The 13,216-nt window shown below is 37.0% G+C and overlaps 1 protein-coding gene across 11 annotated transcripts in view; it reads left to right on the forward strand.

Annotated features, from left to right (window-relative positions):
- Positions 1-409: 409 nt before the first annotated feature.
- LOC311081604 (NLR family CARD domain-containing protein 3-like) overlaps positions 410-13,216 on the forward strand; it is a 77,535-nt gene continuing 64,728 nt past the window's right edge. Inside the window, exons 1-4 of one of the 11 annotated variants that reach the window (XM_084112165.1) lie at positions 447-512; positions 659-761; positions 1,610-1,809; positions 6,752-6,886. The gene's annotated coding sequence lies outside the window, so the exon portion shown is untranslated. The other 10 variants (XM_084112163.1, XM_084112158.1, XM_084112161.1 and 7 more) reach the window with 10 other exon arrangements.

Here is a 13,216-nt window from a genome sequence, read left to right on the forward strand (position 1 = left end):
AGAACACAGGGAAAAGGGAATCACATGACAGGGACCTTGACTATAGGTAAATTAGAAAAATTAAAGCAACACCAAGGAACTTTTCCTCTTCGGTCCACTAATTGGTAAACCACTAATACGATTTTGGAAACAATATTTTAAGGTAAAAAATGTTCCTTAGTGTTGCTTTAAAGACATGAAATGTGAAAGTGAAAAAACCCTAACCAGCGTGACTTTTTTTCTTCAATTATCTACTGTCTTCTGCAATGCCCTCCAAATCTCGTGAAGCCTGACAGTGCACTTGGAGAACCAAATAAGAGGCACAGAGACCAGATTGCTGCTCAGTTTAATACAGTTGGACAGAGGATACATGTGTCAATACATGCGTTAGCCTGTTTTCTGCTTGTGTCAAAGTTGCAGGCAGGAAAACCACAGAGAGGAAGAGAAAGTGTAGACAGATCACAGAATGCAAACTCAAACAGGGTGACAGAGAGCCAACACATATTTTACACTGGCACAAATATCACATCAAGGTAAGTCTTCAGGATTATAATGATATCGAGCTCTAGGGATTCTGCTTTTAGTTTACATTAATTTACAGACTCTTTACAATCTGAAATATACAGAGGTGGAAAGTAAACATGTAAATGTTCAACACTTCCGCTCTTCCTTTGGCCAGGGGTTGATTCACAGATGATCAGCTTTAGTGAGAAGATCGAATATGACAAACAGATGTAGTTTTGATGGCTACAGAAAATCTATACTCTCCAATTAAAGCTAGGGTAGGTAGGATTTTTATAAAATTTTATATTTTCAAATTTGTTTAAACTGTCTTTATATACCAATACATAATTAAAATGTAAGTGCTCTGAAAAAGAGAGTATAAAAATCGAGTGACTGTAGACCTTTTAATCTGCAATAAACAGCTCATTATTTCCATTCACTCCCACCCCCTCCCTTTTGAGCTCCTTCCAAAGCCACGCCCCCAAAACACATGAACGCGCGACGCCAAACGCTCAGGCTCAGCTGGAACAAGACGCATTTATTACCTGAGACGAGTGGAGAGGAAGGAGCGCAGTACATACAGTGACATCATGTCAGAATCACATGTAATAAAATACCTAACTTTATCACTATAAATATAAACAAATAAGATTTATTTTAGTACTCACTATCAAGCTAGCATATCGATACTGGTAAAGTTTAAAATATAGGCTACTTTGTTTGATTCGGTAACGAGCTATATTTATAGCTAACGAGCTATATTTATAAGGCAAAACTAAAAACAGGTTGCATTGATACACGTTTTTCCATTACCATCAGTTACACTGTGATGAAGGTGAATTTCGTGTAAGATTCATAACATATACGGTGTTTTGCATGTAAGAGTTTCCATGATGAAAGCATTGTTGACTCTGATGAGGACTAACGTTACAGTCCGGTGACAAGTACCTCATCGTCGGTTCGAGGACAGGTCTGGGGTCGAGGGCGAAGCAGAGGAGGTCGTTCAAGAGTGCGGGCAACCAGGGTCCGAGGAAGTAGTTTTTGCCTTGTTTGCCTTCGCTGACTGAATATGCCGGTGCTTTGAATTTTGAATGCTCTTTCTCTGCCATAATTTTACTCTTCGTAGGTTCCGCGCATCTCTTGACTTGCACTCCTCAAATCAAACGGGTCGGCGCGCATATGGGCAGATCTAGCAACAGGGGTGGTAGCCATGGTTGCGAGAGTGAGTGACAGCACGAGACATGAAGGCATCTGATTGGTTCTTTACATTCGCACCGAATGGCAGTGATTGGTCAGAGTTTTTACTGTCCTGCAGCTGCTACAGAGGTCAGATTTTTTTCATTCCTTTTTCTGAACACATAATGTATTGACTACTATCAGAATGGAAGGACCATTTCACCCAGTATAAAAAAAAATGTTTCTGAACAGGATTACCTACCCTAGCTTTAAAGGGATAGTTCGCCCAAAAATGAAAATTCTGCCATCATTTAGTCACCCTCAAGTTGTTTCAAACCTGTATGAATTTCTTTTTTTTGCTGAACACAAAAGAAGATATTTAAAAAAATGTCGGTAACCAAACAGTTGATGGACCCCATTGACTTCCATAGTAGAAAAAAAAAAAAAATACTATGGAAGTCAATAGGGTCCATCAACTGTTTGGTTACAGACATTTTTCAAAATATCTTCCTTTGTGTTCAGCAGAAAAAATAAATTCTTACAGGTTTAAAACAACTTGAGGGTGAGTAAATGATGACAGAATTTTCATTTTTGGGCGAACTATCCCTTTAAAGTGTCTGGATTGTGATATTTAAAGGAAGAAGCCTGAGTAAATAATATGATAAATTATTTCATGTTTTTATTTCACCTATGTGAAAATGCTCAATAATAATATTAATAATAATAATAATAAACTAGATTATACTACAGGGCCGTTGAATGCTTCAATCTGATTGGTTGACGAACGTTCTAAGGCGTCGCATTACAGTTCCATATCACTTCGCGTAGTTAACGGTAATAATGGAAAATAGGATACAATTCATAACAAGAAAAAACATTTAGCCCCATGCGCTTGATCTGGAATTTTCAATGTCTAGCTTCACAATCAATAGAAACATGCAGTTTAATTTTAATAAATAAAGTATATAGTCATATCTATAATCAATAGAAAATTAAACTGAATATAGGCTAAATAAATGGATAGTCCTGCAGCACAGATTTTTATTGCAGATAATATAACAAATAAATATTGATAGGCCTACTTGTTAAAAGGGCTTTGTGTTTAATTTATTTGGCTATAGTCTACTGTCATCTGTCAATAATGAAAAAAAAAAAAGAATGAACGAATTAATTAATTAAAACTAACTGAATTAATAAATAAATAATAATATTGACGCACATGCTTTTCTGTCTCATTATTGCAACATCTCTCTGCATTAATAACTGCATAATGAATGTAATTTATGACTGATCATGCCCAAATGCGTGTTCAGCACATTCAGTCTGTGTTCAAAGTCGGTGTTTAAAATCTGCTGCTGTCGATGTAAACAGTCAGAGAACGTGTCAGCTAGTCGTGTGTCCCCAGCATTATGGCGTGTTCACACCAAACGCGAAATTAATTATTTGCGCGAGTAGATTACATACACAGTCAATGCAAAGTCAATGCAAAGACGCGAATATGACGCGAATTGGGCGACGCGTTTGCCGCGAAAGCTCGATAATCGCCTCAAACGCGGCCGCGCAAGTTGAACAATTTCAACTCCAGCGGAAAATTTGCGTGAAGACGGTGAAATTCACCGAGTTGAGTGCGCCTCTGGATGGTGCTGTGAACCCAGATGCGTCGGCGTTTGGCTTTCCTCCGTATATGGGACTTCCACAACAAGTACAGAGCAGCAATATAATTTATTTCAGACATGACGGAAAAATCATGGCAGAAAGAAATTGTGTTGTTGTTGATGATGATGACACTCCTTTTCGCGGGATGTTTTTATTCGCGAGTGACGCGAAAAACAAGAAAAACATCCCACGAGTAATAGAGCAAGTAACACGATGCGAATATACACTTCGCGTTTGGTGTGTCCCCAGCATTAGTCTGCTATCATTGGCTCAAACCTCAGTTACTAACTCTAAAATTACGTTTTGGAATTAGCAACGGAGGCCGTCGTGACCGCATTACCACCTCAGGTGTGCATTATTTTTCGAATAATTCAACGGCCTGTCGTCAATTATTCCTTACTTAAAAAGTTTGTTGAGACAAACTTTTAGTTGGCTTGAGAAAGTTTGACCAGAAAGTTTGAAGTAGTTTAAAGTATAGTTTGAAGTAGTTTAAAGGATAGTTTGAAGTATAGTTTAGTTTTTAAAGGATAGTTTAAAAGATAGATGGTTAGAAAATTAGGCTATTTATTTAGGATTTTGTGTCACAATTACGTCAGTATAGACGTTGATTCATCTGTCAGTCACTACTGGAGGTGTCACAAGTTCACAACATATGGTGACATGTTCTGCGACTGTGTCAGTCGGGTGTCGTGATAATGTCAATGATACATGCCACTATCCACTGGCACATGCCAATGAAGACCGGATAGTGACATGTGCCATTGGCATCTGTGCCTCATATTTTTTACAGGCAATTGGTTGTATATTGGTCATATATTAAATACAGGCAATTGGTTGATGAAACATTGTTTAAAATTAAGATGCAATTTGTACAAAACGAAATTCACTTTAAAGAAAGGTTTTATTCAAAACAAAACTTAATGTGGTCAAAATTATGAGAGTCTAGAAAGCGGTAAAGCTCCAGCCATTGATGGCCTTCCTGTGGACTTTTATAAAGTTTTCTGGCCTGTGATTGGCTAAGATTTGTTGCTTGTTCTCAGAGACAGTTTAAGTAAAGGACACTTACCATTGAGCTGCAGGAGAGCAATCCTCACTCTTCTCCCCAGAAAAGGGGATTTAGGGGAAGAGATCAAGAACTGGCGGCTGGTTGCTCTGCTCTGCACTGACTACAAACTTTTGTCAAAGGTGTTGGCAATGAGACTGAAAAAAGTTATGGAGCATTTTATTCATGTTGACCAGACTTATTGTATACCCAATAGGTTGATATCTGACAATATCATTTTAATTTGTGATGTTTTGGACCTCTCCAATTCATTGGGTTTTGAAATTTGCCCGATTTCAATTGATCAAGAAAAAACACCAAAATTTGTGGAAAACGTTAGATGCATTTGGGTTTATCTCTGGACTTATAAACATGATCCGAGTCTTGTATAGTGACATTGGCCCTCATTTATCAAAAGTGCGTACACCAAATTTCCAGCGTACACCCAAAACCACGGTGACTTTGAGATTTATCAATATGGACGTTGGTGTACGGCACGCTCAAATCCTACGCCAGCTCAGGAGGTGGTGTACGCACGTTTTGAGTTAGTGCGGAAATGCGCAGAAAAACAATTCCTAACACCAAAAAAAGCACTGACCCACTGTAAAAAAACAACAACATAGTAATTATAAAAGTTTTTTTTAAATTTAATTATAAACTTATTTTTGTGCAACATGGACTTGAATGTTTAATTTGTGTGACTTTACCAAAGCATTTGATTTGTAGGCATATGTATTCCTTCAGTTGCGAGCCTGTGCGCTTTACCTGATGTTTCAGGGTTCTGCGCACGGACTGGGTTCAGTAATGAAAGGCTTTCAATGACCAAAAAATAATTCAGACTGACAAAATAATAAAAATGACATTCTTCTTCTTTTAAATAATAATAATAATAATAATACAAATAATAATGACGACATTCTTCTTCTAAATAACAATAAGCGTCATTAATAATTAAAATCATAATATTACAAATTGTCATGCAATTATTAATGTGAATGAATGGTACTTCACATCACATCATCATCACTATTGTACACCCCAATACATGTGACGTCATACGAAATTAAATGCTAATTGTTTCAAAACAGGTGCTGTAAAATAATGCATTGTGATAGGTCATTTGCTCATCCAAGTTTCTCCTCTTTGCCGACTTCCGTGTGTCCATGGCGTAAAATGAGGGCGTGGGGGAAGCGGAGACTTGAATATATAGGGGCGTGTTATTCTAATGACGATCGGTTTCAGCCGCGGCATTTATCAAGGGCAGGTATTGCGTACACCTGGATTTCAAAGGTACGCACCGCTTCATAAATCAGGCGGTGAGAGGAGTGTAAGCATAATCTTACGCCAACATATACGCCCGTTTCTACGCAAGAATGATAAATGAGGGCCAATGAGAGTATTTTAAAGATCAGCGGTGGTTTACGTGCTCCTTTTAAAGTTCAAAGTTCATAGGGGGGTCAGACAAGGATGTTCATTATCTGGTATGCTGTACTCCTTGGCCATAGAGCCTCTTCTGCTCAAATTAAGGCAATCTCTATTCGGTGTAAACCTTCCTGGAGTTTTTAAATGATCTGCGTATGCCGATGATGTTGTTGTCATTGTCAAAAAACAAGATATTGACACCCTTGTAGAAAATATTAATGTTTTTGGTGTATTGTCCTCTGCTAAAATTAACTGGGGGAAAGTGAAGCTGTAACAATCAGTGATGAGTAGAAAACTTGTTTTACCTGCCGGGTTAATTTGGAACAAGGGTGGGTTTAAATATCTTGGTGTTTATCTTGGAGATGATACTTTTGTGTGTAAAAATTGGGACAATGTTTTAGAAAAAGTTGAAGGACGTCTCAAAAAATGGAAATAGATCTTGCCACAAACCACTGATGTGTAAACTGAATTTAGTGACACTACAGTGTGTAACATTGAAGTTAATGACTAATATTTGTAGTAGTGCTTTTTGGGTTTTGCACTTTGCAGACGGTCTCACGGAGATCGATTTATATTATAAGGCTCATTTTGAGGAAAATGAGGTTGTAGCTCGTCATCTATAGATAGGAAATGGGTGTCATTTGAGTTTTAACAACATTTAGCTCATGATTTTTTGATCTGGAAAGTTCGGATCTGTGAATAACTTTACTGAACTCCTTGAACTAAGCACTGTCCGTATTTCTTTATACTTAAGTCCAAGTTCAAAATAAAACTCCATGAACCGCTCCATCGTTAACTGCTGAAACACTGATTAAACAGGAATCAGTGAAATCATGAAATCTGCCGCTGGTTACAGCAATGCCACCCTGACTGAAATAAATAAATAGATAAAATAACGGAAAAAGCTTAGAAGGCAGTGCCACAAGTCCAGGCGTGTAAAGAATGTTTACTGAAAGAGTTCTGGTTTAACAGGTTTGAGTTCAGGAGAAAACAACTCCATCAGTCCTTTATGAAATGCACGTTTAAAGGAGTTTCAAAGTAACTTCTGCTCAAGAACACTTCAAGTTCAGTGGAGGAACAAGCAACACCACACCTTCATTATTCACGGTTAGTAAATACTACTTCATAAAATACTGACAAATATGTTTAACAGTGTCACATTGATCTAGACTTAGTAAACAGCATTGACACATTGTTTATACAGTTTTTTTATTGTGTACAAAACTCAAAGCAATTCTTTGCTTTGCAGATTTAAACAACAGCTTCCTGAAGCCTCATATGTCTCTGTTTCTCTTCATAAATAACCTTATTCATCTCAGAACCTTTATTTCAACTCATTTAGATTAGCACTGTTACTGTTATTTTTCACTACACGATTGTCATGGCCAAAATAATTAATGATAAAAATATATTGCAATATCTATAGAAATCTTGAAGAAATATAATGCTTTCAGTCAAAGAGCCTTTATTTGGGTTATTTTGATTAATGAATCACACAATTGCATACAAAGGGAAATGCTAACCATTTTAGCTTAGCACTAGCAGGGCTGCCAACTTTGAGTTTAGCTTGATGTGAGAATTATAGTGTGGTATTTATTGTTTGAATGTTGTGATAAAATTGGCAGAATTTAAAAGCTGAGACTTTGTTTCATATCAAAGTAATCTGCTCTGTCTTGTCTGTCAGAATCAGTGTCTTTGCGCTGTGAGTTTTCACTGCGTGAGAATATGGTTGTGTAACGCGAGTAAGTGTGAGAAAAGTGTCAACAGCGTGAGTCTCGCACTGAATGTCTGAGAGTTGGCAGCACTAGTCTAGACTTGTAAGTAAGCTTTTCTCCCCGAATCATGGAAGCAAACAAGTTATTTTGCAAAGAGATCTCTAATTTCTAGAGCTGGGACGATACACCTATCTCCCGATTCGATACTATCACGATACTTGGGTGCAGATCCGATATGTGTTACAATTTTTTTTTAACACTAGACCATCGTAAAAGGTTAAATCATACACTTATACAGACCGTACATGATGTATAAAATGAGTCATATTTACAAAAACAAATCATCACATCTTTCTGACTTTTATTTCAGGACTATCATACAATACTACAGTCTCTTGAATAAATGATTCAATAACAAATATATTTTAACAGTCACTTGTAAACAATGTAATCGATAAATGCGTTATTTTAGGCACCAAGTTTCTATCAAAAGCTGATTTATTTTGATCGCTATCGTAGACATCAGTGTTCATATTTGAACTTTAAACTTTTATCCAAGTACTTCTATCATAATGATATATGATATTATCAGAGGTGTAAAATACTTGAGTAATTTTACTTGATTACTGTACTTGAGTATTATTTTTGGGGATTTTTACTTTACTTGAGTGCAATTAAAAATCAATACTTTAACTTTTAGTTTACTTTTTTAAGAAAAAAAAAGTACTTTTTACTCCTTACAATTTTATTTATAGTCAAAAAGTACTTCTTTTTTGGAGATCACTTCATTCTATTTTCCCTTGCTATTACCAAACCAATTGAATTGTGCTGATGCCCAGTTTAATTTAAATGTCATTTATTCTGGCAATGAGATTCGTTTTCACATTCCATGAAATTGGTCAGACATGTTCATCGGTCCTTTGGAAGTGACTTCATGTCGCATCTATAGAGAGCCTAAGTCCCTCCCCTTCCGGTTGGCCACTATGGGACCTTATTTCGGAAAAATATTGTATGGTAGTCAATGGCGAGAGACAACAAATATTTTGATCTTGTTTGAATTGTGCCCTGAATTACACCATAAGATGTTTGTCAATTTAAAAGATAAATTTTAATGTCAAGAAAGTCGCAGTTTGATGTAAAACTGTTGAGGTATAAGACTGTGAAAATACGTAATTACAAAGACTACAAACCCAAAAGGCGCACATGGGACGTCATACCTTTTCTCTCAATGAATGAAGCTAACTTTACTGAAGCTAACGTCTGTCATTTTTCCTATAGTCTTACATTATAATCGTAACGTAACACCGTCATGCCTGAGTGTTTTGAGCCAGAATACACACATACGAGCAACAGATCTTGTGAGGTACATAGTGTGAGATGAGAGATGTAGTTCATTGAGCGATTTTCACATAAAACTAAACGTTACTCTTCTGTTTTATGACAAACTGCGACTTTCTTGACTTGCATAATTATCTTTTAAATTGACAAACATCATGTGTGTAATTCAGGGCACAGTTCAGACGGAATAAAAAGATAAGTTGTCTCTCGCCATTGACTACCATACATATTTTTTTCAAAATAAGGTCCCATGAGCCGGAAGCGGAGGGGAGGGACTTAGGCTCTCTATGCACAGCACCTTGACCTGGAAATTAGAGAAATTATAACAGTCAATCAGTGGAAGAAAATGGAGGAAGAACGTGATTCAGCTGCGAACCCGTGGCCGTACCGTAGCAAATTATTTTCTTTTAGTGGTAAAAGTATGTTTAGTGGATTGTTTAAAGCATGTTGGATACTGGCATTAGATAATAGTCTTATAGTTTGATAATTAAATACAATTAAATACAAACAGTTGTAAAGCAGGATAAAACCTTGTATGTGGTTCATTAACTCCATGATTTTAGAGATTAAAATCTAAAACAAGAATCTCTATTTTTAATCTTAATTTTTGCTTTTACTTCTTTAATACTCAAGTACAATTTTAATGTGGTACTTTTTTACTTTTACTCAAGTATGATTCTGGCCAGATACTTTTACTTATAAAGGGTTAGTTCACCCAAAAATGAAAATTCTGTCAGTAATTACTCGCCTTCATGTTGTTCCAACCCCGTAAGACCTTTAAATTAAAGACCTTTAGATTAAATCTGAGAGCTGGATCACTCCTACATAGGCTTCTAAGTGATTTGAACATGCTGGCCCAGAAAAGTTATTAAAGACATCGTTAATATAGTCCAAGTGACTACAGTGGCTCAATCTTAAGTTTATAAAGCGACGAGAATACTTTTTGGGTGCAAAAAAACATAAATAACGACTTTATTCCACTTCATTTCCTTCTCGCTGGGCCTCGAGTTAGTTCTCGTAGTATGGGCCAGCAAGATTCAATCCCTTAGAAGCCTATGATCCAGCTCTCAGATTTAATAAAAAATATCTTAATTTGTGTTCTGAAGTCAAACAAAGGTCTTACGGGGTTGGAACAACATAAGGGAGAGTGATTACTGACAGAATTTTCATTTTTGGGTGAACTAACCCTTTAACTGAGTAAAATTTTCCCTCAGTACTTGTACTTTCACTTGAGTAACTTTTGAGTACTTTTTACACCTCTGGATATTATGAGGCTGAAAAGACTGTTTGTGAAGCTGTTTCATGACGACTCTCTCCGGGTATATTATATATGATTTTGTCAAAGTTTAATAGATAGATGGACTGAAAGTCCCATAGACTTTGCATTTCGACAAACTTTGACGAATCAGAGCGAAGATTTCGCAGAAACATGTGATTTACCACATTTGAAGAGGCTGGCAGGCTCTATAAGAACATACCTCACAATGGGGTAAAAGTTGCACCCCTGGGGGGCAGGAGCTGCCCAAAAGTTGCCCCATAGACATACTATGGCGAAGGTCAGCTCATGAATCGCATGTGTTTCTCCTACTATGGTAAACTGCATAGGGATGTTGTATTGATCATAACTCTGGATCACAGTGTCATAGACACAAGGGGGCGGGTTCATTTTACTCAGACAACCAATCAGTTTCTCAGGATCATTGTGAAGCTATCAAGCCACGCCCTAGAAACCATTTAGAGCACCTTAGCAACAAGGTCCATAGACGTCCATTGAAAGAAATCAAAGGGATATCTTTGTAAGCGTCTTAGAAAAATGAGGGTGGTCTCGTTTGACTCGGGGCAGCAAACAGCCAATCATGAATCACCTCAACACTTCCAGCCCCACCCTAGCAACCATTGTCGAGCACCTTAGCAACCAAATTCCACAGAGGGACATCTTCCATTCTGAATGTCACAGAGGCATGGGAGTTGGTTTATATCATTCATACTGACAAGCAGCCTTTCTAGTTTCATCATTGGCAGCTCCCAAGCAACTGCACTGCAACCAAACAGAGTACCCTAGCAACCGTTTAGCAAGACCTATATCTCTGCATCTCTGCAAAATGAAATCATGGTAAAGTATGATAATCATGCATGTTGTTAGCATCATGCTAACATGGTTTACCATAGTTTACGATGAATTCCCATAGTTTACCATAATTTACCACGTTCTAGCATGATTTACTTTGATTCTAGCATAATTTACCACAGTTTACCATGATTTACCATGTTGTAGCTTAATTTACCATAAATGATCATGGATTAGTCAAAAGAGCCAACACCCATCTCTAGAGCGCCCCTGATTGCTCTAAATTTACTATGATTCTAGCATTCTAATCATGCATGCTTATCAACATGCTAATCATGTTAGCATTATGCTATCACAATGCTAATTGTGCCAGCATAATGCTAGCATCTTGTTAAAATAATGCTAGTAACATGCTAATCATGTTAGTAACATGCTAATTATGCTATCATATTGCTAAAACATGCTACCATCATGTTAGTAACATGCTAATAATGCTAACATGATGCTAGCGACATGCTAATCATGTTAGCAACACACTAATTTTGTTAGCATCTTGCTAAAAAAATAGCTAACTGCACCCTAGCCACCTAGTGGCCAGTTTTGCCACTGCAAGCACCACTCACATTTTCTTCAGGAAATGTACATTCTAGTTTATTATTATATTCATTCCCAGCCTTCTCTGGGCATTTATATGCTAACCAAAGGAACTTACATTATCTTTACACATGTAGAGATACATGTGTTCATGTTTAAAATTGAATGTATATCTCATGCTACATAATCCTCATTCCTTAAAGAGAATACTTCAGTCACCATATCCATCAGTGGAAGCTATGCTAGATTGCATTCACATTCCTCTGTGGTTAAAACTAACTCCATGTCCTTGGCATGTGATCCTCACACAAAGAGCACCGAGATACAGCCTTTATACCGCGCATCCCTAATCCTCACACACACTTGCTGTGCCGATATATGAATGCTTATTAAAATGCTATAGCCATGAATAAAGGCTTTTATTTTTTCTAAAGTCTCGAGTGAATTGGCCTTGTATGATTTTTGCAAGTTGAACTGAGCTCCGAGATACAGCCTTTATACTCCAGTAGCTCTCTTTGCATCTTGTGTTCAATAAAAATGATGTCTTCACAAGTGCTTTCGAAGCACTGCGTTGAGAAGCTTTGAAACTTTTTCTGAATAATTTGTTTCAAACCAGGAGTCAGGAGTTAGATTCGCTGTTGGGGGCCGATCTCAGTGAACCTGTGTTTTGGGTTTTTACCTGATCTCAGATCAGTTTTATAGATGTACATTTTAATGAGATGTTTGTGTAATTTGGTGATGGACAGCCCTGCCATTCAACAATCTAAACTATGTTTCCTGTACAACAACATTTCTCACTGCTTAACTACTGTAGTATGATGCATCATCGAAGAAATCAACTAATTCTAGTATCAAAATGATAAACCTGTCAGATAACTCGTTTAGAGTAACAGTACTAGAGCATAGACTGCCTTAATGTTGAGACAACAAATGGCAGAAGTGTAAAAGGGAAAAAATTAATAACAGAGAATATGAGGTGGTAAAGAAATAGATTTTCACAATGACTTTTGGAAATTACAGGGTGAAACTTGTGCTAAATGCTCAATTTTGAACTATTGACAAAATCAAATGCTTACAGATGTGTCTATAATGTGGCTGATTATTCCTGGCACAACAAACTGCTGTTCACGAGCAGTGTGTGTCACTACTGAAATTATTCTCATTAACATTATAGTTCATGGCATTTGACTGCATACAACAGTACTGATTATAGATATCAGTTTGTCTTAATGTGAAATCTGGAGGGAATAAGTGAATTCTTCCTGGTGCCTTGAAGGGAAGAATGTAGTGAGCAAGTCTAAGCCAGATGTGTGAATTTTCCAGATGTGACAAAACTCTTCTAACAATGAGAAATCAAAACACTCGTTGTTCTTATGACACACACTTTGTTTGTGGTAACAAAGCTTATCTATTCCTCTGTAAGGATTTAAGGATGTTATTTGACTTCTATTACTGGCAATGTGAGTAATGTCAGAGGAGAGGATTATGTCAAACATCTTTTAATCATGACACAGATAGAGAGTTGAATCTCTGAAACTGAAAATATGATCAATGTACAGAATGAAGTACAGGCACTACATGAGGCCACCTTTGGTGTTTGAGGACACAGCAAAACTCACTTAGTTCTGTTGCTGACATTGCAGAAGAAGTGCATGTAATGAGGAAGCTTGTTTTACTAAATCGAATGGCTCTTGATATTCTGTTAGCCTCCCAGGGAGGAAC

The sequence above is a fragment of the Abramis brama genome (assembly GCF_963993115.1).
Source record: "Abramis brama genome assembly, chromosome: 4".
Classification (NCBI taxonomy): domain Eukaryota; kingdom Metazoa; phylum Chordata; class Actinopteri; order Cypriniformes; family Leuciscidae; genus Abramis; species Abramis brama.